The sequence below is a fragment of the Miscanthus floridulus genome, chromosome 15 (assembly GCF_019320115.1).
Source record: "Miscanthus floridulus cultivar M001 chromosome 15, ASM1932011v1, whole genome shotgun sequence".
Classification (NCBI taxonomy): domain Eukaryota; kingdom Viridiplantae; phylum Streptophyta; class Magnoliopsida; order Poales; family Poaceae; genus Miscanthus; species Miscanthus floridulus.
This window is the reverse complement of record NC_089594.1, coordinates 69,546,121-69,551,157: the sequence shown is the minus strand read 5'-3', so window position 1 is coordinate 69,551,157 and position 5,037 is coordinate 69,546,121.

Sequence of the window (5,037 nt, the reverse complement as noted above, 5' to 3'; positions counted from 1 at the left end):
TCCTGAAGCTGCTTCGATGTACAGATCGATGTGGCTGTGCAAGGTCTCTCCACAGGAACAACAAAGGTCATGCCTGAGCCGTACCCGATGAAGACCGGCCTGCTTCCATTTATAACCCCCGGTTAAAGCTAGCTCTTTTCCCCTTAGACTGTCTCCAACAAAAACAACCCAAACACGATACATATTCACAGTATAGGTCACCTACAGTGAAAGGGTCACGGACCCAAATCTCGGCCGTCTCCAACAGATCCCCTGCGCTTGCACCCCCCCCCCCCCCCCCCCCCCCCCCCGCCTTCCTGCAGCGTCCGTCGCCTCCCTTCCCCCCCTTTCCCCTCTCGTCCCTCCCCATCCCCGCGGGCCGCTAGAGGCAACTCGCCCTCGATTCGTCCCAGCTTCGCCCGCCCGCAAGCGGGATTCGCTCCGCCCCGCGTGGATCTGACCGTTGCGCTCCGTGTAGCCGCTCGAATCCGCCATGAAGGGGGCCAAATCCAAGGGCGCCGCCAAGGCCAAACAGCGTCGGCGCCGGAGTCCGCGTCCCCACCTCCTCCTCCGCCGTGCTCCTCCCTTCCTCAGCTGAAGCGCTTGGCGCAGTCGCCGCCCTGCGCGCGGGCAGCGCCGCTACAGTGCGCCCCCGGTGGCGGCGGGTCGTCCGGGGCGCGACGTGCCACCGGGTCATCGCTCGAGGGATCCTGCGGTGCTCCGCCGCAACCGGAGCCGGCCCCTCTCTCCCCTGATGCCGCCCCCTTCCTCCCCTCCGCCGGTAGGTCAAAATCCATGCGATGGGATGAGATCTCCCTCACTGACGATGAAGACGAGCGCTCCCCCTCCCCCTACCTCATGGCTGCTCGCCGGGCGTTGGCGCAGCCTGCCTCGGCGGGAGCACCTCCCACAGTCGACGCCGCCTCCTTGCATGCGGCGCGGACTGGCGAGATCTAGGCCATCCCCGGCGGCGCAGACTGGCGAGCAGGGGCGAGTGCGGACCGGACAGCAGGGGCAACCTCCACCGACGGTGCAGACGCAACCTCCCCCGCGCAGAGCTTCCAGGTGCAGGCGCGCCTCGTCGTCGTCGTTCGCTCCACCCCGACGCCTACAGTGTTTTGCGTTGTGGAGAGGGACGATGCTTTTTTGCCTTCCGAGTTGTGCTGGTACGCAAAATGGGTGTTTGGATGCGCCCTCCGTTGGAGCGCGGATTTGGAACGCAAAACACTATGTACGATGTATTTTAGGTTTGGGTCGCCGTTTGCTTAGTCCGTTGGAGACAGTCTTACCCGTTATTACCGCGCGCCCCGAGCAGCTCGCTCCTCTCGCCTCGCTCCGTCTTTTCGTTCGCCGGCCAGGCGTGACACCTAAAGCAATCCGCAACATTGCTGACAATTACTGAAAATTGATTATTATATCAGTACAATTGTAGCACTCCGTAGCTGATGGCACATGATGCATGACGGGGATAAAAAGCACACATATTTTCTTATTTATTATCGGCGAGATCGTAATCTGCACCAACTACCTGCTTGCCGCATTTGAATACAATGATGCCCAACAATGCCCCTGAAGTGGTCCTGCGTTGGTCCTGTATAAGCACACCCTTTTTTTTCCTGCAATATGGACGACAAATCTGTTCCGGTCTCGTACAAGTAACTTTGGTCACGTTGTGGAGCAAAACTGTCTTACCCAGTGCCACTTAAAACCGTTGGTACTGAGAAATGGATGGCATACACCCAGACACCGTTGTCATTTTTTAGCAACCAAAAGTTGACCCAGACACCCAGTGTCAAATAAGAGAGTTTGAAATTTATTAGAGGAGCATACAATACAAGGAACCGCTCATTAGCAGGGGCGAAGCCAACTCTAAATTTATGGTGGTACACCGCTAAGGAGACATATGCATTAATCTGGTAGCAATACATGGTGAAAATTTATCTAGTTAGTGGTAATTTTTTTCTTACCCTGGTGCCTGGGCACCAGGCAAGATCAATGTGGCTTCGCCCCTGTCATTAGTTCAATGTCAAATAGTTAAATCTCCTATACATCCACCATCTTAAACATCTCACTTACCTCATGAAGAAAGACATGATAATCGACTTAACAAATAAGATATTTTAGTTCTTTAACAGCATAAGTTATATATTGATTAAAAAACTCGATCGATCCGCGGTGGCTAGATAGCCCTAGGTATTCCGGCTTAAGAAGAAGATCTTCTTACGTAGATCGAGAAAACCTCCGAACCACTGCCCTCACCCTTACACAGCGGCACCGTAGCTCCGTGACATGAGCAGGTCACAGACCTGTGCTTTGGATGTGGGGTAGACGAGAGGGTTTTCCCCCTCCGATCGTTGTGGCCGATCGAAGCCACGAAAGTGAGTCCCTCGGGACTCGAACTCTAACCACCCTGGAGGGGACGGAGATACTGAGCCTACACTGACCACTCGGTCAGCCGGTCGTTCCCTTTATATATTTATTAAGTATATCATATTGGTTCGATTAATTTTTTACATAGTGTAGGTAGAATAAATAATAAGTCAAGCTGTAGCAAACCACCAACAATATATGCTCAACGATATGATTGAACGGCAAGTAATTAGGTTACACAACCAAAGATCTCATTTGCTTTTTTTCGCATAATCTCATTTGCTTAATTAACACACAACATAACTAACATTAGTAAATTATTATTTTTTCAGCAACCAGGTTTTTTTTGTTGTACGGTCTCCAGGTGACCTTGACTGAAAATGCTGCAAACACCCCCAGCTCTGCCACTTCTTCATCTGTCCCATGGTAGCCAGAGTCGACACTGCATTGCCACCGTAGGACAGGATCATCGCTCGGAGAACCCTCAATAATGTACACCTGGCTCTGGAGCTATGCCTTGGAATAGTGGAATCACGTCATTGAAACGGCCTGTTCGCTTGAACAGCTTATGACATATGGTATAGTGTTTTTTTCTCATAACAAATCAGCATACGTCGGTTTATCAATCGCAGCAACCATCCGCCCCGTCTTGGCATATACTAGTTTCATGTTGACACCACTAGGAATGGTGTCGAGGCGGAGGGCGGTGACTTCAACCAGGGTCCAGGGCCATGCATGACGTATGAGGCTGCCGGCTGCGTACACATGCATGGTGCCATGCATGCATGCATGGAGGTGGGTCCTCCTCGCATAGGGATCGCCCTGCTCGTCTTGTCGTTTTGTGGCGGCCGGGCGCGTATGTGCCGTACGGAAAAGCAGCAAGGGGGCACGCAGCACGATGTGGGCACCACCTAAACCACCCGGCCCCAGCACAGATTCGAACGACAGAATGGTGCAGGAGGACCGAGAAATAAAGTAGGGAGGCTCTACGTCAAGAAATGGCAAATTAGGCTTTGTTTACCAAAAACTTTTTTCAAAAAGTGCTACAGTAATCATCACATCGAATCTTGCGATACGTGCATGGAGCATTAAATGTAGACGAAAAAACTAATTGCACAGTTTAGTTGGAAATTACGAGACGAACGTTTTGAGCCTAATTAGTCCATGATTGAACACTAATTGTCAAATAAAAACGAAAGTGCTACAGTAACCCAATTTCCAAACTTTGGCCAACTAAACAAGGCCTTAAAAGATGTATGTAAGTATTGCAAATTACAATCTCCGATTATTAGAAAATCATCAACAAAATATGATGAAATAAAAACCAGAAATCAATTCACATCAACACTATCATATGGTTTAGTCACACTAATCACCCAAGAAAAGCTCAAAGGGACTAAAGTGCACAGGTGACGGGGGATGCCCCTCAATAATTGCTCGCATCTGCCCTCCCCACATCTGACCCACCTCCGTATCTGCCCTCTCTTGCTCGGTCGCTCTCTTTCTCTCTCGCTCGCAAACACCACCGCCGCCATCGCTGCTCCGTACGACGGAGCCACCGTCATCTATGGGGGTACGACCTCGGATACCCACAGCAAACTACATGGGCTGCGCTCCCAGGGGCGGTCCAGCCCACAAGACGAAGACTTACGTTGCATGGTACCGCTCGGCGTGTACAGCAAGACATCAAGGGCGATATCCTGAAGATGCTACGAGATCTGTTAGGATATGTTCAATCCCATGATTCCTGTAATATGTTATTACTTACCGGTTATCTCCTAGATCTAACCGACTTGTAACCCTACACTCGGCTATATAAGGCAGGTAAGGGACCCCCTCAAAACACACACAATGTTATACGATAGCAAATACAAACCAACAGACCACATGAGTAGGGTATTACGTCATGCTGACGGTTCGAACCTGTCTAACTCTTGTGTCTCTATTGTCTTCTTGTTCTTGATTACGCACACCTCTACCGATCAATCTACCTTCGTGGGATACCCCTCGAAGGACTGCCGACCAGATTTCGTCGACAGTTAGCACACCAGGTAGGGGTGTGTGTGTGCTGTTTCCGTGACGAACAAGATGGTATGTTTTGCAGGCTCTTCATCCTCCCCAAAGCCCAACCAGATCTTTATGGTCGGATCGAACTCCTAGGTCATCAATGCTGACGGAGATGGAGAGATCATCGAGCCGGTGCAGATCGATTCTGCGCCAACCACACCAACACCTGCAACGGCAGATCTGATCTCGGAACCACCTCCAAGGTCATCTTCACCGACAACTCGCCGCCTACTCCCCCGCTACCTGAGGAAGCAGATCAGCAACGATGATCTGATCGCATCCATCGATCAGGTTGGCCAGAAGCTCACTGACTGCGTCTCCATCGTGGAATCGGCTCTGACCACTCTGGTTTAGCTCCGACCACCCTCCGATTCCGATCTATTGGAGGCTGATCAGGAAACTCCAGGGGTTATGGCCGCCATCCATCAGGATGCCCTAAGGGGCAAATTCGCCGACCAGGTGGGAGACATCTATCCTCTCGCCGACTAGCTCTCGCCGACTGTCAATATGCTGCAAATCGGCTGACGTCCTGAAGCATCCCTTCACACCATCCTGGAGGAAAATCCAGACTCTGAGTCCTACGGCTCTATGGAGACTGTCTCCAAAACCGTCACCGTCTAA